Source organism: Chlamydotis macqueenii, chromosome 16 (assembly GCF_036417535.1).
Source record: "Chlamydotis macqueenii isolate bChlMac1 chromosome 16, bChlMac1.mat, whole genome shotgun sequence".
In the NCBI taxonomy this organism is placed as follows: Eukaryota; Metazoa; Chordata; class Aves; order Otidiformes; family Otididae; genus Chlamydotis; species Chlamydotis macqueenii.
In genome coordinates, this window is record NC_141571.1 from 1248777 (window position 1) to 1274772 (window position 25996).

Genomic DNA, 25996 nt, shown 5'->3' on the forward strand with positions numbered 1-25996 from the left:
TCCGAGGAGTGGGAGGGGAGGAGAGCAGGAACCCTGTCCTATGCACAAAATATCCCCTGAGTCCCCATGGTGCAGTGGCTTCCCAGGCTGCTGCAGAGACCGATGTGTGCCCTCTGTGGGTGCCCAGGCCGAGCAGAAAATAGAATTTTAGCTTTTTCCAAGGCAAGGGCAGCTCTGAGGCCACGGAGATGTTCAAGCCTCACAGGCAATTATCAAAGACAAGAGATAAATGTTTTAAAGGCCAGAAGGGATGGAAGAAGGACAACAGAGGGTGGGGTGGGGAGCAGCACACAAGGTTCCTTCATCATCTTGGACCTTCCACACAGATGACACCACGGGACACTGGGGGACACAGGGAGCTCAGGCCACGTGGGCAGATCTGGGGCTACTGCCCAGAAAAAAAATGGTGCTGAGGAGAGGGCACCTCGGTCCTGCCCCAGGACTGCAACTGCACTACAGGGTGCACCCCAACTCAACTCAGACCCCTCTCCTGCCACCTCCTGCCTCCCGCCACCCTGGAGGGCAGGACACGCTGCGCCATGTCCCCGTGTCCTGTGGGACAGTGCAGTGCCCTGCTCATTGGGTGGGCCTCCCGCACTGGGAGGCTCACTCCTGCCCATCCTCATGGTTTCCAGCTTGTCTGGGGCAGTGTCCCAGTGCCCAGGGTCCCTGAAGACCCCCCTGGGTACCCCCAGATCTAATGCAAAGCTCACCAGGAGATGTGCTGGTTAGATCCGGGTCTTGGGTAGGCACCCATTGCGGGGAGCACCACACCCAGATCGTGCTCCACGTGCTCCCAGCTCCCCTCTCCTCTCCCATCAGGTCCCCACCAGGTCACATCTCCCAGGAGCTGGGACGCCATCTCCTCCCAGCCCGGCCTCGGCTTTGCCCACGCGTCAGACCACCAGTTCCCAGGATCAGATTCACTCTGATTCCCTCCTGCTTGACACCCTTTATCCATCCCCTGCTTGTCTTTCAGCCACAATTTGCTCCGCCTGGGCTGCTTTCCCTGCCTGTTTTATATTCAGGATGTATAAATAATGTATGTATTGCATACATCAACGCAGCACCATCGCCGTGCACCACCACTTCAGAAGGTCCGAGTCCCAAAGCCACCGTGACGGTCCCCAGCCATACCCGCAGCAACTGGCACTGCAGTGCCTGCTCCTGCACCCGCGTCCTAAAATACACGCGCGGCATAGCTGGATTCCAGCTGCTGCGGTGAAAACCGTACCTTGGAAATTTCCATGCTGTGAAGTGTTTCACAGATATGTGAAAGGACCAACAAGGTGTCAAAGGAGCTCAAACAAGTCACAGGGCTGCGCAGGAGCCAGAAATAGCAACCAGGAGCCTGGGTCAGAGGCGCTGGGAAGGATGGCGGCGCAGACGGCCGGACACCCCCTGTCAAGCTGCCCCACCGCAGAAAACAGCCTTCAAATGGCCGCCTCAGTGGGGACGGATGGCAAGAGGTTCACGGCCTTGAACAACCTTTCTTACCCAGCTCCGACTCCACTTTGCTGAGAAAATACTTCACTGGTCTCACTTCAGTAGGGATTTGCAAGCAGCAGCATGGAGCTGGGCAGAATTTGTCCTTTGGCATCCAAGTGCCTGGGCATGACAGACACCCAAACCGGGGAAAAACGGAAAACTCCTCAATGACTTGCAAAATGCAACCGAAAAAAAAACCAACCCCACTGTCATCAGGCTTCAGCTTGCTGCAGGGTGACAGGTCTGCAAATCCTCCAGAAGAAGATCAGAGGCCGGGAAGCACTGACTCGGACACGCGTGCACGTCAGCCTCCGACCCCGCGGTGAGCTGCAGCACCAACGAGGGGGCTGAGCCCACAGGCAGCTCCCACAGTTCACATCTCCGGCTGAGGGTATCCGAGCCCAGACAGGACACGGAAAGATGCCCAAATAATATTTTTGAAGCATAACAACGGTACTCCTCCATCATCCTTGAGCTGGTTCAGAATAGCGCAATGGATTTACAGCCCTGCCAGATGTGCTGGGGCTCACCAGGAAAAGGGAGGCAGGTGACCCCCACTTTTAATCCAAATTACAGCAACACCTGCTCAGCAAGGAGCCCTGCAGCGGGTCTGCAGGGACCGGAGATGCTCCCCGTGCGGGCACGGAGAGGAGGGAGGTGGCGGGAGGGCAGGGGCTGCCTGCGCCTGAAGCAGCAGGTCAGGAGGCGCAGCCGAGCAGGGGACCATGCTCCGGGGTTGGGACAAGGACAGCTGGATGCAGCCACCACCTCGCCAAGGTGCCAGGGCACCAAACCCCGCACCCCGGCTGCTGCCAGGGAAGGGAGGGAAAGGTGGAGCTCCCTTTGCAGGCAGCGCACAGCTCCAGCTCGGTGCTGGCGTACCTCGCAGCCAGGCTTGGGAAACGCTGATAAGATGAGCGAAAACATCTTCTCTCCCTGCTCTCGCGCTGCCCTCCTTCCAGACAATTAATTTCAGCCCTGCGCCAGCCCGTGGCTGTCTTGCAGTGCCGCTGTGAATCATCGGCAGTGAAACGCTGACTCACAGAGGTGAGGCTCCAGATGCGGCTGACGCGGGAGCCCTGGTCCCCGCAGCCTCCTGCGAGCTCGCCCCCGATAGCCGACCGCCCTGCTTCAGGCGCCCACACCACCTCTGCGAGCCCCAGGGGCTGCAGCAGCCCCCTGCCGCAACGGGGAGAGGATGCTTCAAGAGTTAATTTAACCCCACTCGGCTCAACACGGGGAGCAGCTCCGTCCATACTGGCCCAACAAGCCTTTAATGGTCTCCTGTGGTGGAAACTCCTCTCCCTGTGCCAGGGCTTTATCCTCATCCTATCAGAGAGGTGTCCTCTGGCATCCCTGTCGTTTTGGGCTGTGGTTGTCCCTGTCCCAAGGAGCCAGGGCAGAGCTCCTTCTGCCCTTCCGCTCTTTCAAGCTCTGCAGCTCCCCACCACCCCCAGGCCACCGTGACCCCTCCATGGGAGCAGCCCCGCAGACAGCCGGTGTCGGTGGCAGCTCGGCCCTGCACGGAGAAGGCAACGCTCGTGGCAGCTCACTCAGCCCAGGGACAGCAAGGCCCTGCGGCCACCACTCAACCAGCAGGACCTGCGGCCACCTCGATGGGAAAGGGCATCCTCAGGTCTGCCTCGGTCCCTCACAGAGACGATCCACAGGCCCTCAGAGAGCAGCAGTCCACAGAGCCGTGGAGCCACGGCAAAGCCAGGGAGGTCCCTGCAGGACCAGCCCCAGGGCTCCGCTCTGCTCGAGCCTGAAAGAGCAGAAAACAGCTGGCAGAGGCACGGGCAACGGCACCGAGTGCTGCCAGGTCCAAACCAGAACCACTTCGGTTCCTCCTCCTGCCATCAGTGTCTGGGCTGTGCCGTGAGGGTCCACATGCTCTTGCTGACAGTGGCTGGATGGACGTCGGGGTTCACCTCTGGTCTCCTGCAGATCCCTGTTAGCCAGGACAGCGAGGCTTTGCGCTCGCAGCACTGAGGTTTGCCATCTGGTGCGTAACCACAGCTTTCTAAGACCCCTCATGCTTGCTCACTTGTCTCAAGCCCCCTCTCCACGTTCCCTCCTCATGTCCCGCTATTTTCTCTCTCTTTCTGTGATCGGTCACACAGACGGATGTTTCAGCATCCGAGTCTTTTCCCAGGCAATCAGAACCTCTTCTGATGTTCTCCATCTACCACAAAGCAGTTTCCCCTTCGCCTCACACTAAAGGCATCCCCTAGTTTGCACAATCCGGCTCCTCTGCCTGGCAGGCAGACAACGGGCAGGGGCCAAAGCACAGGAGTGCGGGCACCGTGCCCCAGGCACCCCGCGCGCAGGGCTCAGTCGCTGCAGAAGCGGCAGGGCAGCGGGGCGCAGGGAGAAGCTTTATTGCTCACCCATCCCCTGCCACTGCCATGTCCATCGTCCAGTCCGCCCTGCAACCACGAGGTGTTTGCAGGCACGGTCTCTCCGTCCGCCCCCGAGCCTTGCACCACGCGTCCACCCACGTCGCTGGACACACGTGTCTCACGGCCACGTTGCCCATAACTCACCCTTTTCCCATCACCTCCAAGCCTGCTCCCTCCCACCCACTTGCCAGGAGCATTTGGGAAGAAGATGCCAGACCAGCACAGCACGATGTTCTCCTGCCCAGCAGGACAGTGCGAGCTCAAGCAGGTCGCACGAGGAACATGAAGGATGGCGTGAGCGTTCCCCCTTCCCCTCAGATGCCTTTCTGACCAGCCTGTGAGCAGACCTCGCCCCGGCCCAGCTGAGTTCTGCTGCCTTGCCCTGCTAACCAGACCAAGGCTGGCCCACCAGACAACAGCACCGCACCAGGAGGACACGGCCCTGCCGCCGCCCCTGCGCTCAGGGAGGGAAAAGCAACAAGGTCTGAGGTTGCTGGAGGAGGAGATCTATCCCCACCAGCGAACCAGAAGAGGCTGCTCCCAGTCACACCGCGGGGACACGTCGGCTCCTGCCCCTCCAGCTGGTCCGGCAGGTCCAGACCAGAGCCTGCCTGGCGACGGAGGGCAGGAAGGTCTCACCAAGGCTGTCTGGACCAGTCCCCTCCTGAAGACAGGCCCAAGTCTGCCCTATCAACGGGCCGTAAATCAATGTAGGGCTGTGACGGCCAGTACAGACGCTTTTGTCAGGAGAGGTGGTTGCTTTAGAGTCAAGGAAGCATGGCAGCCTGGGCTGTTGAGTCGGGGTGCTCTGCAACCGCTGACCCAACCTGGAGCTTCTGAGGGATGCTGAGCTGAGGAAGCGGAGTCAAACCCAGGGCTGAAGCAGCTGCCGAATACCACAATGAGAAGCGGAGGGTGGCTCTTCATCGACAGGGCGCACGACAGCCAGGCTGGAGCTGCCAAGGGATGAAGCGGGTCAAGTGGGGAAGAATATGAGAGTAAAGGCAGCAAGGACGAGATGATCCTATGGCAACACGCCCATGTGAGGGCAGTGACCCCGTCTAACACCTCCACACGCTTTGGGATCCACCGCGTGGATCCACCCACGGCATGGGGCTCTCCCGCCTCTCTGAGCGGGGCTGGCAAAGGCGCTCTCCTGCAGCAAGCTCTGACTTAATTGACATGTGTTGAACCTGTGTCTGGGCAATTATGTATTTATATGATGTCAGCAGTTGCCAAGAGCCCGGACATCTGCTCGCTCATCATGCGGGAGCCAGGCAACGCAGAGACATCTGACCCCAGAGCAGGACGCTGGGCTTCTGCAAACACAGCTGACAGGCAGCACAGTGCCTCCCCCACCACGGAGCGCACGGTCCCCCACCGGCATGGCCTTCGGGAAGCGGGCAGCGATCTGCTGCCCACCCTGGCACCAGGGTTAATAACACAGCCTGGGCTTATTTCACTCTGGAAGCTGGGCTCAGCTCCCCTGTGGCTCCAAAGGCATCGTGCCATGGGTAAAAAATGAATCATGAGAAAGTTAGGGGAAAAAAAATAAGCAAAGTTAAGAAGCCACCGAGTTCACAGTCAGAGGGCACAGCTGTCCCCCAAGCCAGCCTTGAGTTAGGCAGCGATGCAACCCATCGTGTCTCGCAGCCGGGGCAGAGTCTGCTCCCAGAGACCAAACCCTCCGTCCAGCTTGCTCCCTCCATGCTCCGGCCCCAGCCCTTTTGGCACCAGGAAAAATCAGGGAAGAGGAGCATGACCCCTGCTGCGTTCCGGGGAGAGGGACAGAGCTGAGGCGCCTCCTCCTCCAAGGCTGCCAGGAGACAAAAGTAGCTCATAGCTCATCCTCCTCCCTGCTGCCCTGCTCCCACCGCACGCGGCGGCACACGGCCCTTTTGCAAATCCTGAGCAATTTCGGGCCATTCTAAACAAGGGTTCACTCCTACCCCTCCGAGTGACACCTCCCAGCTGAATAAATAAGTTCAGCAAAAAATTGCTGTGACTCTTGCAGCAGACAGCTTAGGAGGCCAACTTCCATGTACCGTCATTAACATGCAAACGAAGATCTCTCACCGGTGGGTCAGCAGAGCGGTGACTCAGCCCTTGCACAAACACCCTGTGTTCCTCCAGATGAAAGCGCAGCCCAGACGCTATCCATCAGTGAGAGGAAAGAGCTCGTGCAGACGGCGCCCCAGCCACCCCTCGTCCCCGGGTTTGCTCTGCCTGCTCCCTGAGGCCCAGGAGCGCAGGATGGAGCGCCTGGCAGCTCAGATGCTGCGAGCAAAGGGCACAGCGAGGACAGATCCTCACACCAAGATCCAGCGACAAACCAGGTGCCCCTGGGCCAGAAACCCTACGGCCACCAGCATCGCCCTCGGCTGGCTGCCCGCATCCCACCCGCATCCCGCCCACATCCCACCCGCATCCCGCCCACATCCCGCCCGCATCCCACCCGCATCCCGCCCGCTGCTCCAGGAAAGAGCCGCAGGAGGTTCATTAAGGCTTTTCGCTAAACCAAAGGCTGCTCGGCTTGTCCCTCTGCCGCGTCAGGCAGCCCTGTAAAGCCCAGAATGTGCCTCTTCCAGGCAAATGCATACCTTCTAAAAGGCAGGCGTGCACCGTCAGCAGAGCTCAGAGCGCACCAGCAGCGGGGAGCCAGCAGATTTACGATACGACAGCGCACCCAGGGCATTAAGCCCTTCCAGCAAAGGTCCGGCATGAAGCACGGCTGGGGGCAGGAGCACTACAGACAGGGCAGCGGAGAAAGTGGGTTGCTCAACATTCAGCACCCAGCACCCTCCGACACGACGGCGCGTGGCAAACCAGCCCTGTGGGTGCATCGAAGGGTTTAAGCCACCACCTAGAGCGACCTCCCCATCATCCAGCCCCCAAGTCACTGCCACAGCTCCCTCCCACGCTGCAGGATATCACTTCATCCAAAGACTCTCCACGTGCCTTACAAAACCCCACCCTTGGCAAGGTAAAGAAAAGGAACCCAAGGCCACCACTTACCCAGGCAGGCTTGTGGCCACCGTGAGTACGGACACCCGAGCAGTGCAGCCACTGACACCTCCCCAAACCCTTCTGCACCACCCAGCCTTCCTGTACTGCCCCGACCGCCCCTGTCCCCACACAGCCACCACCGAACGAGGCACTTCCTTCCCTAGGGTGAGGGTGTCAGTGATTCGGGCAGAGGAACCCGAAATCAGGGTTCAGTGATGCCCAGAGACGCCCTGGGGTGCCCTTCTGCCCCAGGACAGCGTGGTGCAGCCGGCAGGACTTCCTGCTGCGCTGCTGGAGAGGAGAGCAGACAGCGCTGGGGATGGTACCCAGAAAGCTCCACCTCTGTCGTTGCTTAGCGACCAGCATCCCGCAGGAGCCACCTCACCCGCTCCTCCCTGCCAGCAGCACCAGCTCTGCTGCAACGGCTCCAGCAGCAGAGGTGAGACCAGAAACATCCATTCGGTACCCGCCTGCTTCCCCCTTCCCACTGAAGCCCCGCAGCCTGGCTGTGCCGGGACGTGCTCCGCTGCAATCTGTCCCTGCACCCCTTCGGGCCCCCATGTTCCAGCCCCCAGCCTTGCCCCGGACCTGAGCCCTGCAGGAGAGGGAGCAGCGCTTTGAGGTGAGACAGACCTCCCACTCCCTCTCCAGCTGCTGCCTCCAGAAGCCGCTAAATGCTAGAGAGGGGAAGGAAAAGGAGAAAAGGAAACCACTTCATGCCCTCCGAGCCCACCTCAAACAGCCAGCCCGGCTGACTGGGAACGAGCATCTCCCTCAGCACCGACCCTCAGCATCTCCCCAGGACACCGACGCGTCCGAGCCCCCTCCCCGTGCTCTGCTCAGCGTCATCCTCCACAGCCTGGCTCCCTCCTAGCAAGTCCCCAAGCTGCAAAGGGCAAATCACAAGCCTCAGCATCGCTGTTGCTTCCCAGCTGACAGAGGCCAACGTACTTGGGGGAAATCCCTCCAAACATCCCAAAATCCTTTTGCAAGGAAGAAAATGCTTCCAGTTCACAGGAAGCAAAGCAGCTGACCAGTAAGTGAAACAGGCAGGAGCTGGAGCTCAAGGAAGGGAAATGTTCTCGCAAACGTCTTCCTGGACACCGCCTGCAATTTGTGCTGTTCGTCTCACTTCTGAGTGAAGACAGGTTAGCTGGCTGGAGAGAGGAGCAGGACATTGCTGTATTAACCCTGGAAAATCAAGGCTGGGAAACAGACCTTCTGGGCTTCCTAAGGCTATCCTCAGCACTGGTGTCTCCAGCAGAGGTCCAGCCTCTCATGGGTCGGAGCTAGAGAGCAAACCACGCTTTTCCCCTCGACTTGGCACCTGAAAATCTCATTAATCATCAGCGCTGCAAGAAATCGATGCGACTGCAAACGCACTGCCCCAAAGTCTCGTTAAAAAAGCCGAGAGCCTTCCATGAGCTCTCAGCCCTGCAGGAACAGCCTCCGTGCAGCTCGGCGCCGGGTGCCAGCCCCGCAGCGGGCAGAGGCCCTGTCCGCTGAAGTAGCCCAAGGTACCTGCAGCAGGGTCTCCAGAGGCTGCTCTCCAAAGGTCCCCACCTTCCCCGGCAGCCCCACCCAGGGCCATGCTGGATGGCACTGGGAGATGCTGCTGGTTGGCGTGGCCTGGCATCCCACGCCCAGCTCGCTCCCCGGCAGCATCCACAACAAAGGTTTTACTCTGAAGGGGAGTAGAATATCCTAGGTGGGCTGGGTTTTTTTTAAGGTACAGGAAGGAGATACCTCATGCAACAAAATGACTACTACTACAGGTTTTTAAAACAAACAAACAAAAAACCTCCATTCTTCACTGAACGCAGGTTTAACACGGCTCAGAGAGCTGGGGGGGGCAGGCCCACTCGCGCTGCCTGGACTCACCTCTGCCCACCCTGTGCCTGCAGACCCCGCAGACCACACACAGGAATCCAGACCAGGGATGACACCAAGTTTGCCCCTCAATTTTAACCCTTTCCAGCCCTGGCACCGCTCCTCCACCTCCACGTGCCCAGATGCCAGCCCTGCCGGGGGGCTGGCAGGAATCAGTGTCATTTCCACGATGCACAGATACAATCCCGACGAACGGCTGTACCAACCCATGTCGGGGTCAAAACTGGGAGAGCTGCACGGAGACCCCCAGCACCCTCCGCAGAACGCTCCAGCCTGGAGCTCCCCCACCCAGCGCCCTCCAGCCCTCACCCCAGAGACGGACCCTCCATGCCAGGCAGACATTTCCCAGTAAGCAAAGATTGCTGGTTTTCCCTACTCTCCCCCAGCCCTTCCATTTTACCTCCTGGACAATCCTGAGCAGTTGTTTTTCTCTCCTGTTTAATCTCTCCAGCTCCCAGAGGATGTGCGCTTAGCGTCTGCAGAAGCTCATCTAGCTTTGATGTGTCTTAAATTCCACCCCCAGGCAGGTGACGGGTATTCAGGGAACTTGGACAATTAAATGACAACAGAAGGAAGGGCTGGAGGAGGTTGGTGGGGGGGGAATAAAATAAATAAAGGGGAATAAAAAAGCAAACCTGAATGAAGCCTCTTCTCCCCACTGCACCCAAGGGCAGAGCCCCAAGGTGGCCAGAGCCCGTGGGAATCTCCAGTGCCTCCTGCTCCATGCTCAGACAGGAAGGTCCCAATCCAGGCACCAGAGGCACAGAAGCCTGCTCCCGGCACAGGAGGGTGCTGCAGCCAGCCTGAGCGCAGGGAGCAGGAACCCCATCGCTGCAGCCGAGCTGGCCCCACCATGGCACAACCCAAGGGAGAAACTGGCGTCCAGGAGGTCACCGGGTGGATGAGCCGAGCAGCAGCAAGGCCACCTGTCACCCCAGACAGCTTCTCACCCCCGACCAGCATTACTGCACCCAGGCCGGCACAAGGGACCCACTCAGAGATGGCCTGGAGCATGGGCGTCCGTCTCTCCCGAGCCGCCCTGACTTCAGATCATCCATCCAGGGCGCCGGTGCAGCCGCAGCCACCAGGAGCCACTGGCGTGGGGCTCCATCACCAGAGCCCCTCTGGACAAGGCAGCACAGTACCGCGTTCCCCACAGCAGCACCAGGGATGGACACTGGGGCTGTCACTGGTGGCAGCGAAGGGGTGGGACAGCAATGTGCCCAGCAGGGCCACAGCATCCGTCCGTCCGAACCTCTGTGTCTCCCCGGCAACCTGGGTACCAGCACCGTCTTACTTGCAGCTGCACGGTCTCGTGCAGCAACAGCCAGAGCAGGGTTATGGCAGCCCTCTCCTTCCCTCGCCCTCCTGCCCCTTCCATTCAAAACTCATCCTTCAAACGTAACCTTGTGCTGAGGAACAAGAAGCATCACGGGGTCACGAGGCAGCGCTCCCTCTCAGCCCCTGGCCACCCCTGCCATGGGGTTTACTGGGTGTCACCGGGCTTTCGGCTGGAGGAAAGCTGGACCTGTGCAGCAGCTGCATGTGGAATGTCGGATGCTGCCTCAATGCCGGCTGCCTTGAACGGCCTGAGTCATGACGTGCGCATGGGAGCAGGATGAGCATCCTCCAGGTGACACCAGTGGCGAGGAGACCCAATCTCACGCTCCATCCAGCACGTCTGGTGGCCTTAGAGGCTCTGAAACCTCCTCACCACACTGCAAAGCTCCCTCCAGTGCCTCACCAGCTCCCCCATTGCCCTACCAAGCGTCCTGCCTTCTTTGTGGGTGGGGAAGGACGCAAGCCAAGACCTGAGTTGCAGGACAGCTACGGTTTGATGAAGAACTGGCCCTTTCCAGAAGTCCCTGAGCAATGTCACAGCAGAAAAAACACCAGCCACGCTGAGGACCCTCTCAGCAGGCTGAGACGCTGCACGCAGACATGGCACGCACCCAACACCCAGCCCCACAGAAGGAACATGGCCTGGGGCACAGGCGAGCCCAGCACCTGCAGCTCTCAGCACCTGCTCTTGTAGCTGCTGAGGATGGGAAGTGGCCCAGAACCCAGAACATATTTAACCCCTTCAGCACCAAGGAGGAAAGCCAAGAAAGGAAAATCAAAAGCCTCTGTCCCAGAATAAAGGAGAGCAGCAAGGGCTGTGGAGGAGCTGGGCTGGAAGAAGCTCAGAGAGGTGCCACCACCAGCTCCCATCTGTGGGAACACGATGCCCCGGAGCATATCCACGCCAGGTCCCGGTGCTCTCCTGCACACGGTCCAGCTCCGCACCCACCCCTGGGAGCAGCAAGTCCCGCAGATCCCCAGGCCACGCTGCACCTGCTCAGACGCTGCCTGTGGCTTCGCATCCCTTGGGCCCTGCTGTCCCACGAAAGCTGCTGAAACGCCAGTCCCAGGCGGCCAGTCCTCCTCCACAGGGATCTGAGAACAGACAGCTCTTCCTTCCCACCCAGCCCCGGTGGGATCACCACTTCAGCAAGGCAGGAGCTCATCCCAACCCTTCACACCCTTGGCCAAAACCAGTGGTGAGGGTGGTACCTCACACGGGAACAGAGCCCCCTGCCCCGCTGAGACCTGCCAAGGACCCAGGCGAGCGCACGGCCATCGGAGCAGCGAAGCTGCATCTTCCAGGGAAAGCTCCATCTCCTGCCGCCCACGTAGACGGCGCACATCAAAGGTGGGGCAAGGTCCCAGCCCCAGCACGGCTCTTGGGCAATGGCCAGGCAGAGGGGTTCAGGGACAGGTGCGCATCCCCGCTCCCCAGGGCTGTAGGATGGCCCAGCTCCTACCCGCCGTGATGCCGAAGAGGTTAAAAGCACCAGCCAAAGCAAGCAGGGTGTTGGGCCAGAAGCCAGCCCTGTCCCAAGCTGAGTTTGCGGGAGCTGGCAGCTCCACCAGCCTTCAGGGCGCGCGTTGCCACACAGCGAAAACCTGCCCAGGCCACAGCAGCTGGGACGGCAGGGAGCACGCTTCACTGACCAAGGCACGTCTCGCAGCGAGGATGGGCCCCAAATCAAGAGGAAAGTGCACCAGCCGCCCCGAGCCAGGGCGGGGGCAGCAGGCACGGCACTGCCTGGGACACCCGCCGCTCGAACGCCCGCCCCGCAGCAGTGCCGCCAGCGCTGCCCACCCAGCCAGGGCCCCACCGCTGCAGCACATGAAGGGCAGGGAGGAAAGAACACTGTCACCCTCCTAACCAAAAACCAGTCCAAGGGCGCTTCTCAGGGGAAAGGGGCAGGGTCCTGGGCCCGTTCCTGTAACAAATTGCTAATCCTGCCCCGGGTGCTGGGGAAGGACCTCAGCAGCCGCTCTGTGCTGCTCTGCGCTCTGCAGCATTAGAGCAGAGTTCGGGGGCAAAACCATCTCGGTGCACACAGCGCAGGGGGCTCTGCCTGGGAGCCGGGGCTGGCCGTGCCCTGCTGGCCCCTGCGCGCATTTCCAGATGCGGAAGGGGCTGCCCAAGAGGTGCCATGGCCAAATGAAGCAACCAGCCCAGGCGGGGTCCGGGGTCTCCAGGGAGACACTGGGACCCCAGAGCTGCAGCCATCCCTCCCCTCCTACTCCAGCCATCACGCAGGGATGGCGTCGGCGTGGAGCCCACAGCCGTTCTGGTGCAGCCAAGGGAGGGAGGCTGAGCCAAAGGCTGTTACGGTAACAACCAGCACCCTTTGAACCCAGTTCCCCCAGCTGCAGATATGCCCCGCGGCCGACCGCTGCGCAGCACCAGCGAGGCACCTCAGACACACACCAGAAGCAGGCAGGGGTGCTGCAAGCCGTGGGGACCACCCATCACCAGGGAGCACCCACAGCTGGGGAGCCACCGAAGGGAGCCCAGCTCAGGCACAGGCTCAGCTCTGCCTTCTTCCATCTTCTCCTTTGTCGCAAAGGAAGGCCCAAGCTCTCCGCCAACAGCCATCGTCCTCTCACCCGCAGCCCCAGAAGAGCCCTGTTTAGGGTCTAACGCAGTGGCTACCACTTGCCATTTGCCCCAAGGTAATGGTCATGTCTTGTGCACCACTTCCGAGGAGGACTGAGTAGTTCAGTTGGAAGGGACCTACAACGATCCAGTCCAACTGACAGATGACGATCTCCTCCAAGCAAGCTCCCAGTCCTCTCCCTTCACCCTCCCTACCAATCCCCAGCAGCACACCCTCACGACATCCAGGAGGGAGGATATTGCATCAGCTGCGAGGGAGCTGTAGAAATACAGAGAAATGAGCAGCTCACCGCCAGCACCACTGCGCTGTGACGGGAGTGTCACCGAACCTTCCGGAGGTGGGGGGACACCTCCCTTGGGACAAAGTGGCAGCTGGCCCAGGCTGTGCTGGCAAGGCTTTGCTTGCTCAGACTGGCCAGGAAGCCGGGACCCGCAGGCGACCGGCACACGGCTTGGCAAGCCTGGCTGGAGCGCACAGCCACAACCCAGTGCTGCTGCGCAAGTGCCTCTCCAAGCCCCCAGTGCTGGCTCACGAGATGCAACCAAAAGCAGGAAATGTGAATCCAGAGACACCCCAATCCGGGCCACCGACCCCCACGCTTCCTGCCAGGCAGCGCCCAGGAGCCAAACGCTCCGCGCCGGTGGTGGCCAGTACCTGACTGCCCAGGTAGCCATCCTCGCGCAGAGCCCCAGCGCTGAACCACACAGACACCCTGCCCCACGCTGGAGGGAAACCGAGGCACACAGTGACGCAGGGTCACATGCAACCCACCGCTGAAGTGGGGCCTGCACCTCTGCCCCCATCAATTCCAAAAGTGGTCTTCCAGCACCCAAACTCTTCAGCATACAGAGATGGGACAAGAAACTCTGTCATTGTCCTTGCTTTCCCTACAGACACGTGCTCCCGGACACGAGCAGAGCTGGCATCTTGCTGGACCCGCAAAGAGCCCTTCTGGAGGGACGGTCCTATAGCATCACTGGAGAGAAATCACTCATAAGAAGTAACGAGCTGCCCCGTTCAGAGCCAGCCTCACCTCCCCGCAGCAGAGCAGCCCATCGAGACGGAGGGACCCCAGGGTCTCTGAGAAGGCCTGGACCACAAGCCCTTGACTCTTTCAGGCATCCCAGCAATTTAATTCTGCAGCTCAGACCTATTGCTGTCCTCTCCCGTCCTTCGCTCCCAGGCTCCCTGGGACACGCCTCGGGCCAGCCCTGCCCAACACCCAGGCTCCGATCCACACCCAACAAAACCCAACGGCCGGTTTGCAAACAGGCCGCCCTCCTCAAATCCTCTGCACAAAAGAGGACACGGAAACTCAGCACCGAGCGTGACGCCCCAGCATCGCTCCGTCAGCGGGCCAAGACTGGGGCAGCCGGTAGGAGCTTTTCCATTGGCACAACAGCTGTTACCCACCTCCTAACTAAACTGGGAAAAAATCCCAACACCTAAGGAAAGCCAGAACAAGCCCAAGCCCCGCAGTTTTGTGCTGTGGTGGTGGCAGCCACATTCCCAGTCCTGCTGGGGGTTTCTGGCAGACGAGCCTCCCTGCAGCACCGGCCCCGGGCTGAGCAACCCCTTCTACGCTACAAAACCCACTCAGCCTCATGTGGGATCTGGGAAGGAGAATAAAAGCCTTCAGGATAAACTCACGCTGCTTCCAGGGGCTGCTCTCGGCTCTCTGCTCGGGCACAGTGCACAACCTGCAAAGAAGAAATCAGATTTGGTTAAAAAGGAAAGAAAAAAAAAAACCTTCCCAGAGACGGTGGCGAGCACACGGAAGGACGCTAGCCAGGCACTTCATCACAAGATGGTGCCCACACGGCTCGAGTGCTGCATTTGAACTCCACACAAATCGGCTCGCTGAGAATGCCAGCTCCACATTACGTTAGACGTTTTACTCTCAGAGAGACTGATGTGAAAACCAGCACCTTCTCAGGCAGCCAGGCTGCCCGCTGCGCGCGCTGCGAGCCAGCTCTGCTCGTTTGAGTGATAAAAGCAAATATTTACTACAGGCAGTGCCGCAGAACCAACACACCTCCGAGAAGCGAAACAGATACCCTCCCGGCTGGCGCGGCCGGCCACTGCCCAAGTTCTCTTTTCAGGGCCATCTGTGCCACCCCCTTGTCACCGTCCCTCTGCCCCCCGGTGCGGGCCCTGCGGCAACGCCAAGGGCAACATCTGCTCAGCAGGTCTCGTACCCGGACGAGGACACGGGTCGGCGGTGCAGGGCCCATGGGAGCCAGCCCCACTCCCTCGTCCCAGGGTGACCGGCAGCGCTGGCACACCAGGAGTAAAATCACCAGGTTTAACAGGAAAAGCCCAAATCCTGCAACGGCGTTTTCAGGGCTACTTTTTAGATGACAACCGCATCTAACGGAGGAACACCTGCCCCACAGACACTACAGTGACACGGAGGAGGAAGCACAGCCTCACCTTCTGCTTTCCCAAGGGTTAATTTTCAAACACACCTTCGCCAGGCAAGGGCCACCCTGCCACCAGCACGGAAGCAAAGCAGGCAGGGTGACCCACCTACACAAAGCGCCCAACTCTCCCACAGCCTCAGCAAAAGCCTTTCACTCTCTGCAAGCAAACACCAGCCGCGCGTAGCCCGACACGGCTCGCCCTGCGCTACACCGACCCACAGCAGCATTCCCAAGAGCTTGCTCGGGGCACAAAAGCTGCTCCACTTTGCGTTTGGACGGAGGCCCCGACTGATCAGCGACTGATCCACGGCCGGGCAGCTACCGTGTGGGACTCTGGCCGTTCCCTCCGGACAAGGACAGGACCCCCGCTGTCCCCCAGGCAGAAAACCTTTTGCAATAAGGTCGGGAGCTTCGGCACCTCCAAGGAAACAAAATCACCGTTGAGCAGGGAGAAACTGCACCCCCAGATGATTTGCATGAGAGATACGGAAAGAGGAGGGAGTTACAGCGTGCGCGGCCCTGTCCCAGCCCGCTGCTGCTGTCACATGACAGGGCTGAACATAAAATTGTGCTGAGTTTTGGGGCCCTCACTATGAGAAAAACATTGAGTTGCTGGAGTGCATCCAGAGAAGGGCAATGAAGCTGGTGAGGGGTCTGGAGCACCAGTCTGATGGGGAGCAGCTGAGGGAACTGGGATTGTTCCGTCTGGAGCAGAGGAAGCTGAGGGGAGACCCCATTGCTCTCTACAACTGCCTGACAGGAGGGTGTAGGGAGGTGGGTGTTGGTCTCTTCTCCCAAGTAATTTGTGACAGGATGAGAGGAAATGGCCTCAAGTTGTGGCAGGGGAGGTTTAGATTGGATATCAGGAAACACTTCTTCACTGAGAGAGTGGTCAGGCACTGGACCAGCCTGCCCAGGGAAGTGGTGGAGTCACCATTCCTGGAGGTGTTCAAAGAACATGTAGAGGTGGCACTTCAGGACACGGTTTAGTGGACATGGTGGTGTTGGGTTGATGGTTGGACTTGATCATCTTGGAGGTCTTTTCCAACCGAACAATGGTTCTATGAGGGGAGGCACAAGCAGGATGTCATCGCACACTGGTGCAGGGCACACTCTCGTACACCCCTTCCCACCAAGGACATTTTCCTTTGCAGCCACCATGTAGACTGGCTTTACCGCTCAGCTGCCTCACTGTGTGCGGAGCAGGGCGGGGATGCAACACGGGCCAAGGGATGCCACTGGCACATGGAGGCTGCTGTCCCATGCCATTAATTATGTGCCCACACCTCTCCATCCCACAACATCTCCCCCTCCTTCACCTGCCCCGTCCTCCTGTGCAGATGTTGCTGCCCAGAGGCTCACGAGCCAAGGGAGAGAAAGGGCCCCACCAGGAGAAGGGCTCTGCCCTCTCCCAGCGGCAGGACACACAGGTGCCCCAACCACCCGAGCTGATCTGGGGAACGGACTCCAACACCAGCAGCTCCTGCTCCCACCCACAGACGGTCGCACAAAGCCGCGGGGATCCATGGGGCTCTGTCCCTTCTTAGGCGCAGCCCCTGTGGCCCTGCTCCTGTTCTGCCAAGCCCAGCGATTTCTGTAGGGGCCCCGTATGCTCAGCTTTCTCCTGTCCCAGCTGAAGGGTGAGTCAACAGACACACAGCGGAGACAGGCACACATACGTAGAGCCAGGCACGAGAGCAGCCAGCTTTCGACAGAAGAAGGGGCATCGCACCAGCAGCCCCGGGACCTGGGGCTCACCAGGCTGGAGCTCACCGCGGTCCTTCTCCGAGGGAGGATGCAGCCACCAAAGGCAAGGCAGCGGCATGCAACACTCCCCAATCTCCTGCATTAACGCTGCCAAACAAAGCCCCTGTGCTCTCTGTCAGCCACCAACCATCCCCGCTTCTCCTCTTCTGCTACGGGAAGCAGCATTCACGGGGGCTGGCTGCACCGCAGCAGACCCCGAGCGATAGACGTTTTGGGATCTGAGCTACTGCATCAATTAGTATCATACTAATGAAGTGCTCTGAGAACACAGGCAGCAGGAGCAAGACCCTCCCCTAACCCTGTCACTTCTGCCTGCAAACACGCGGCTCCCCAGAAGCTCCTGCTGGCAAAACCCATCCTAGAGCACATGGCAACCTCCTGCCACGCAGCTCTCCCCGGCGCCAGGCCGGTGCCTACACCACCGCAGCCGCAGACAGTGCCCCGGGCTGGAGACAGCCCAGTGACCCACATTGTCACAGCATCGTCACCACAACCATCCGGCCTGGCGCTGACGGGGTGAGCGCAAGCGCTGGCCATAGAAGCAGGCGCCGAGACACCAGCAGCAGCCAGACGAAGGCTTTGGGCCATGCAAGGGCAGGTCCTAGCCAGCGTGGCCGGCTGCGGTGAGGAGGGAGCCACACGCCAAGCTCAGATCCCACCAGTCTAGGCTGGCGCATTGCAGAAATTCTGACGGGTCCAACGAAGGGCAAGGAAGGGGACAAGGATTCATGCTGTCCTCTTCTCACGTCCACCACAGCAGGGACATAAACAGGGCAGGGCAGCGCAGTGGCCCCAGGGCACAAAGCCTGACCCAGAGGTGCAGCTGTGCACAGCTCCACCCTGCGCTGGGACACATCAGCTCCTGCGAGCCCAGAATCGTAGAATCACAGAGGGGTTTGGGTTGGAAGGGACCTTCAAAGCCCACCCACTCCAACCCCCTGCCAGAAGCAGGGACATCTCCAACCAGATCAGGTTGCTCAGAGCCCCAGCCAACCTGGCCTGGAATGGTTCCAGGGATGGGGCATCCACCGCCTCTCTGGGCAACCTGGGCCAGGGTTCCACCACCCTCAGTGTCATTTTTTCCTTATGTCCAGTGTGAATCTGCCTCCCTCTATTTTAAACCCATCACCCCTCATCCTGTCACACCAGGCCCTGCTGAACAGTCTCTCCCCATCTTCCCTGCAGCACTGGGAGCCACTATAAGGTCTCCCCGGAGCCTCCTCTTCTCCAGGCTCAACAGCCCCAGCTCTCTCAGCCTGGCCTCACAGCAGAGCTGCTCCAGCCCTCTCATCATCTGCGTGGCCTCCTCTGGACCCTCTCCAACAGCTCCACATCCTTCTGATGTTGGGGGCTCCAGAGCTGGATGCAGTGCTGCAGAAGGGGTCTCACCAGAAGGGAGCAGGAACAGCCCAGCCAGTGCTCAGCAGGAGATGGCCATGGACCACACCACCACGGGCCTTCCAGGTCGCCCTGCCCCTGACTCACGTAGGCATGCATGTACCCAGAGTCAGAGCAGACCTCAAGGGAGGATTCTCTTGCTCTAGCCAGCTGACTCTGCAGGACCTTCATCCATCAGGACTCGCAGTCAGTCTCCTAAAAAGCAACACTGCTGAGAATTCAATCTAGAATTTTCCCACCCAAAAGTTCACCATCAATGTTGAGTTTGTATCTTTGCCAAGAATTGCGCTTTCCCATAGCGAGCAGCAGCCCCAGCTGCATGACCCCCGCTTAGGCCTCAACGCAGTACCCCTCTCCCACTTTGAGACCTTTGCCACGTCCCTCTCATCGCCAGCAAAGCCGAGACCCAAAGCTTTGTCAGGTGCCGTGCCATCCTATGCTCAGCAGGAGCTCCTGCAGCCCCATCAACACTGCACACTGGAACATTTCATTGCTTCTCTCACGCACAGGGGTCCTGCTTCCCCCAGAGCACCACGAAGGAGAAAAACCTGCAGGCCCCCTCCCTGCACTGCAGCCCCTCCGGTGAGGACGGGCAGCAGGAGGACGCCAGGGGCTCATCCCCCGCTCCACCCCGCAGCCTGCCCGGGTACCCACCTGCCTCTGGCCCGGCCAGGACGGCTTTCTGCTGGTGCTCGCCCCAGCGAGCGTGATTAGCGGCTCACAAAGGGGAACGCGTCACGTAAAACGCACAATCAGATTTCCCGGCCCTTCTGCCCGTAACAAAATGTCTCGTGAAATGGCTCGTTCTGTTCTCCCATAGAAACGTGGGTCCCTTCAAAAAGCCTGATACAAGGAGAGGGGGAAAAAAAAAAAAAAAAGGCAAAGCTAAAAATATCTTCTGAAAGATACCACAACAGCAACGGATTCACAGGAAAATGAGGTGGGAAGGGGGCTGTGAATGTGTTAGGACCCTGTTTAATCCTTCTCTAGCCACCTAAAAAATCCACGGGAGGCAGAACCGATACCTCAACATTTCCTTTGTGTGCAAGATGACTCCACCCTGTGTTTTCCTCTCCATCTGATACTCGGGGAAGGACACTGGCACACATCCCTGCTCCACTGCCAGGCGGCGAGCGGGGCCCCGGCAGTGGGTGAGCCAGCGGCTGGAACCCGGCGGCGCTCCGAATCCTTCCCTCAGGGTCACCCCAAAGGCAGGATGGGGTCTGCACCTGGTCCTGGCTTCCACCTCAGCGCCGATATCTCCCAAAGGAGCACCAAGCTTGGGGACCGATGGGACAGCAGGGGCAGGGACAGCAGAGCCCGGGGAGTGGGCCACGGGGTCCTGTCACAGCCGGCAGGCAGAGGGCTGGTTTCCGAAAGGGCGCTGGGGCAGGTGCCGAGCTGCTCCCACAGTTCATCTCCACAAAGAGGCCCAGGTGCCCCAGTAAAACTGCTGGCAACCACAGATCTGCAGCTTCAGCCTTGCTTGTCTCGTGTTTGGAGCACGACAGGGTCAGCCCGGGCTCTGCGCTGTGATCGCACCCAACCCGGGATGCTGCTCACCCAGCCCCAGCCACTGGCAGCCGCAGCAGCTCCGCACGGGGCAGGCCCGGCCGGGGCACTGCTAAGCCCCAGGGGAGCTAGTGTTGCCTTTCGGGGGGCAAGGGATGGACCATCAGCAGAGGATGGAAGGAAATTCCTCTCGCAGAGTGCTATGATCCAGATTTTAAGGCTCTGTCTGCTAGCGAGGGTAAAGCTGGGAGCGTGCACGAGCATGCAGAGGAGCGTGCACGCACAGTAGGCAGGGCACTGACTAATCCCCAGCTTCACTTCCGAGCACCCTCAGCTGCGCACGGGGACAAGCAGACGTGAAGTATCCATACCAAACCACCCACCTCGGGCTGTGAGCTGGCCCCCCCTCCCACACAGCCCCACAGCTCCCCGTCCAGCGCAAGGAGAGCAAACCCTGCCAAAGCTCGGCCCAGCAGCTCTCCGTACGTGTGTGTCCATGCACTATGCGTCTCCCTGGAGCAACTGTCATCCAAACCAAGGGACACCCACGGGGCCTGGGCCCAACGTCCCGCTCTGCACCAGGGGCACGCTCTGCGGACGGGAGGGCTGCTGCAGAGGCAGCCACTGCTTCCATGGCTGCCCAAATCTCCTCCCCTTCCCTTTAAGGCGCACTTAGGTCCTGGACAACCCAGACACTTCCACCCAAGGGCTGGGAGAAGAGGAAAGATGGATCTGCAGCCACAAGGAAATACTGCAACATGTCCCCATCGAAGATGGTCTCCTCCCACCACGCTTCCCATCTCCTGTAATCCAGATGAGGTGACATGCGTGAGAAAGGCTAGTCCGCTCGAAAGCTGCCTCACCGGCGGCAGTGACGCTGAGCATTACAGACCCAAACAGCACAGAGCAGGTGCTGGGAAGGAGTTCCCAAAGGAGACAGGCCTCCAGCTCCCACAGATACCTACAGCTCCTTCCAGGCTCGAGCCGACAGCAAGCGTGAGCCCAGGGTCCAACCCCAATGTCCCCACGCCGGAGGAGACAGCCAGGACCAGCCCTCCGCTCGGCACCGCAGAACCTCACAGGGCTCCCCGGCGCAGTTGCCCCGGCTGTGACAAATCCAAACCTGCTGACTCAGAGCCACCCGACTGCTCTAATGAGAACAATAAGCCACGCAGCCATCACTGTCACAGCTCAGCGCGAGCACATTTTCAGATGCCGTATGAGAGCCGCGTATCTGTGGCTGCACAAGCCTTCCTGCACAGGAGCTGCCAGAAACTGGGGACTCAGGAACCTCCGCCGATTCGTGTTCCTTCTTTTGCATCTACGCTTAAAACAGAGCTTCAGACTCAGCTCAGACCTCCAAGTGACAGGCACCGCACGAAAGTCTACTACAGAGCCAAACGCAGGCCTTACAGACGCCCACGCTGATCTGCCGCGAAGCTGAAGCCCGTACTCAGCCCCTCTCCTCGCACACGCTCGCTTCCCCGCCGGTACCCCAGCTGTCACTCAGGCGCTGCAGCCCTGCGCCCAAGGCGGCCGGGAAACATCCCCAGTCCATAGCCAAAGAAAATTGAGGCAAAGGACACTCAAGTGATGTCTGGGAGACTGGGCAGGAAACTCAGAGCAAGCCCGGGAACAGCCAAGCCCACCCCCTGCCCTTTAACCGACTGGTCACTCTCTGCGACTTCCCAATTTAGAAGCCCTAATTAGCTACAGGAAAGATTTCTTTTTTAGGGACAAAATTAATCAGGCACCTGACTGGTCTGTCTGTCTGTCTCTGAAAACCTCCTCTAGCAATGCTTGAGATGAGCAGAGCTAGAGCGAGGAGGAACGTGGGCAACACAGAGTGACACCGGAGTTACGCACGGGACGAGGACTCGGTGCTGCCAGCGGGAACCGTGAAGGGTTATTCTGTAAACCAGTGAGAGATCCAGCTCCTCACCAGGACCAAGGTCATCACCCAGAGCTTCACTGGGAGCTCAACTGCCTGGGGGAAGAAAATTGATTTTTAAGATTTTCCCTGTTCTACACCGCAGTGGCTTCTTCAGCTGACCAAGCCACCTCTCCTGGCCACCCATAAACCACGTGCCAGAAGACACTGACCCTGGAAGGTTGCTGTGGTGGTGGCAACCACAGCAGCAGCCCAGGAAAGGGGGCCCAGCAAGCCCCATGCCTGCACCGGGCAGGAAAGGCACCAAAACCTTCACCCTCAGCATGCCAGGTACAGAGACTCTCTTCTACACTCACGTTCTTTGACCAGAAATGCATTGGACTTCAAAAACCTTTTATAGAAGCTTCCTCCAAAACAAAGCATATCCCCTCAGAGTTTTGGAAAAGCGCTGATTTCTCAAAAATCAGTAAAAATACAAATTCTGGACAGTTCTGGCTCCAACATCAACAGGCAACCAAAGCAGCAGAGGAAGAACACGCCAGCTGCGGGCAAAGCCAGACCGCCGTCAGCACAAACGCATGGGCTCTGCAGCTGACCCGGAGCTGCGTTGCGCCCGCTGGGATGCCCCGCACCCTCGCCCGGGGCCCTGCTGCCCGCGCTCCTGCCTGGCGTAAGGACTGCCTCACCGTCGGAAGCTGCGGCTAAAGCACCCAACGCAGCACAAGGCCAGCGCAGGAAGGAGAGGGGAGGTAAATGCTGGGGCTGCGGGCAGGGAGGCGGCTTGCACCCCCCCAAAGGGATGGGGACGTCGTGGTCCTTTGACATCTAACACGGAGGTTACCCCTGCGTAAGGAGGGGACACTCTGGGAGGAAGAGGGTGGTTGTGGACCCACCATACGCTACGACAGCCAGGGTCTGCCACAGCTTCCAGAACGCACTCTGCACCTCTGCACGCAGCAAAGAGCGGGGTCCTCATGGAGAGCAGGGCTCTGAGCACCGGGGAGGCCTCCGCAGGCAGGCCCCACGCCTACCCGAAATACAGTTAAAAAGTCATTCCCTTCTTGCGAGGGTGACAGCCCAAAGCCAGCCTTCCCTCAGCTCCAAACTTGCTCGACAGCAACAAGGGCAGGAATCGAAGGCCACCAGGACGGCTCTCCGGCCCGCACAGCCACGGCCAAAGGATGGGACGCATGCAGAGTCCTTCCGCAGGCCACAAAGGACGCGGAGATCTGCCAGGCAGGCCCGAGGAGCAGATCTCGGTAACAGCGCGCCTTCCACATCTCCGGTGGTCGGGAAGGAAAAAAATCGTTGTGGACAAGCCCAGCACGAGAAAGCTGGAGGGACAGCGGCAGCGAAGCGCGGGAAGGAGCCGGCTGCGCGCGCTGGTTTCTCCAGGGATGCTGGAGAGGCCGCACCTCGCCCGCGGCAGCGCAGCCAGGGTGGTCGGGCGTCCCCGCACACCGGCGAGGGCCGCAGCCGGCGGGAACGCTCCGCCGCGCGCCCGGGCCATTGTTCGCCCGCAGAAGGGTCCCCACCGCAGCATCCCGAAAGCTGGAGGGAAACAATGCCGCTGCGGAAGCTGCGAGGGAAAAGCGTGGTTTGTGCAGAAATGGGGCAGAGAAGGGGGCCCCGCAGGTCCCCCCGGTCCCATCTCCCGGGTAACCGGTCCGGGGAGAAACCGCTGAGCTCCGGGATACGCGGAGCCCCCCGCCTGCCAGATGACGCCACTCCAAAACCAGCCGCAGAAAAATGCGGGGAGCCGCTCCAAGCCGCTGCGGGCTCCCTGCGCCTCCTCCCTCCAGTGCGACCGGTCTCCCTGCAAGCCCAGCCCCGCGCCTCAACGCCGTCACGGCAACCCGCAACTCGGGGTCGCTGCGGGGATCCCACCCGCCTGCTGCCTCCCCGCGTTCCGCTCCTTCGCGGGCGGGGAGCCTGGTCTGCCCCGTCCCGTGTGTGTCCCCCGCCCCCCACTCCCCGGGCTGGGCCCCGCAGGGAGCCGCGCCCTCCGCATCCCGCCCCGCACCGTGTGCGGGATGCGCTGCCCCCACCTCTGCGCCGCGGGGCCCGGTCTGGAGAACCCTGCCCAGTGCCCCGCAGCCGCGCACCTGGGGCCGCCCGACCACCCCCCCCCCCGCAACCCCCCGGATCCCCCCCGCTCTCCCCGGCGCTCACCTCGGCTCCCCCGCTCCGCTCCGCTCCGCCGAGGTCTCCGGGCGCGGCCCCGCGCCGCCGCCCGCCCCTGCCTGCGCCCGTTCCCGCGCCCGTGCCCGCGCCTCGCCCTGCCCGCCGTGCGGCGAGGGCGCGGCGGGGGGCGGGAAGCGGCCGCTCCCCCTCCGCAGCGCCCCGCCCCGCGCCTGCGTTGGAGGCGCCCACGGGGGCCGCGCCGCGGGCTGCGGGAGCCCCGCGCCTGCCCGGCCCCTGGAGCCGCCGCGGCCCCCCCTGCGGGGCGCCGGGCCGGGGCCGCAGCGCCAAGGGGCGACCGGGCCTTCGCGGGGGGGTCCCGGGCTGCCCACGCGCGGCCCCAGGGCGCGGCGTGCGGGGTGTCACCCGTGAGGCGGCCCCGAGAGATCCGCGCCTTCCGGTGACCCGACCGGTGCATCGGGAGCGTCAGGGCCAGCGGCCCCCTGCGGGAGTGCAGGTGGAGCAGGGGGCAGCTGCTCCACACACGCGCGTGCACCCACGGCAGGGATGCGCTGGGTGCCAGGGATGCACTGTCTGCATGGATGCACCAGCTGCATGGATGCAGTGCATGCACAGCATAGATGCTCTGGCTGCAGGGATGCACTGGCTGTGTGCATGCACCGGGTGCAGAGGTGCGTTGGGTACATGGATGCATGGATGCAGTGGATACACAGCATGGATGCACCAGGTGCAGAAACGCACGAGGTTCACGGATGCACAGCATGGACATACTGGCTGCAGTGATGCACCAGGTGCAGGGATGCTTTGGGTGCATGGATGCGCTGGGTACATGCATGCATTGGATGCACAGCATGCATGCACTGGACGCAGGGATGCACTGCATGCACAACATGGATGCACCAGGTGTAGAGATGCATTGGGTGCATGGATGCACTGGATGCACAGCGTGGACACACTGGCTGCTGGGCTGCCCTGGGTGCAGGGATGCATGGGTTGCATGGATACATTGGATGCACAGCATGGTTGCACTGGCTGCATGGGTGCGCCGGGTGCAGGGATGCCCTGGATGCGCAGCACGGCTGCGGTGGCCGCTACAGCAATAGGTGAATCCTTTGGGGAAGTCTGATCAGTGCTAGTGAGCTCCGGGATGAGCCCGGAGGTGCGCCGCGCACCTGGCCCTCTTTGCCTCGCGGGTGCGGGACGCTGGGAAGGGCAGGGCACCAGCAGCGAGCGGGAGGCCGCGGACTCTTCCTGCCCGGGAACACTCGGCCTGGCTGCCTCTGCTTGCCCTCGGCAGGCCGGGGCTGGCCTGCGACGGCTCCTCGCCACCTGGCAGTACGCGGGCACCGGGGTCCCGCGTGCGTGGGGAGAGCTGCCGTCCCCACTCACATGGGGACCTTGACCCCCACCCCGCTGCGACTGGGACGAAGCGGGTTTTATTTTCTTACTTTATAAATTGCCTCCTTTACTAGCCGTGCTGAGGCTGTTTTCCCAACAAACCGCGCAGTGGCGGAGAGGCCCGGGAACAAATGGAGGCCATGCAGCCCAGTGCCGCCAGCCAAGGCAGCGATGCCAGCGGGACTGTGGGCTGTAATCCCCAGCTGAGCTGTGGGCTCGCTGCACAAACTCGGGCAGGTCCTGCCTCTTTGTGCCTGGGGAACCCAGCTGGAAAGTTGGGTAAATAGCAAAAACTTATTGGAAAAAAAAAAAAACAAAAAAATCCTAACCTATGGCATGGGAGCCAAGCTCGAGGGAGGGCATTTGCTCACAAGTAAAAGACATTCCAACCGGCTGCCAGCGTTCCCCTCGCAGGCATGGCTTTCACCGCCGGCCCTCCACCGCTGTGCATCCTCACGGGGCGAGGTGACATCATTCCCACATCGTGCCGTGCTGGCTTTGTGGGGAACGTGTGCAGGAGAAGAGTTGCGCCGTACTGTTGCAAAAAATAATTGCAGTTGTAGCTCCATGCAGCATCGTGAGGATTGCTACTGTTGGTTTTCATCTTCCAGGTCATTCAGAGGAAAAAGAGCCATTTCTGCCCAAAGGGTCAGGTTCCGTCATACTCTAAAAGAAAATTTCTTCAGTTATTTTTTCAGATAAATCAAAGATATGTCCAGAAAAGCG

The 25996-nt window shown here is 60.6% G+C and overlaps 1 protein-coding gene across 5 annotated transcripts in view; it reads right to left on the reverse strand.

The window, feature by feature from the left end:
- EPB41L1 (erythrocyte membrane protein band 4.1 like 1) overlaps positions 1-24023 on the reverse strand; it is a 63289-nt gene extending 39266 nt beyond the window's left edge. For all 5 annotated transcript variants that reach the window (XM_086760929.1, XM_086760926.1, XM_086760928.1 and 2 more), the window contains exons 1-2: positions 23903-24023; positions 14390-14439 (exon numbers count right to left, since the gene is read on the reverse strand). The gene's annotated coding sequence lies outside the window, so the exon portion shown is untranslated. The remainder of the gene's footprint in view (positions 1-14389; positions 14440-23902) is intronic.
- Positions 24024-25996: the final 1973 nt, after the last annotated feature.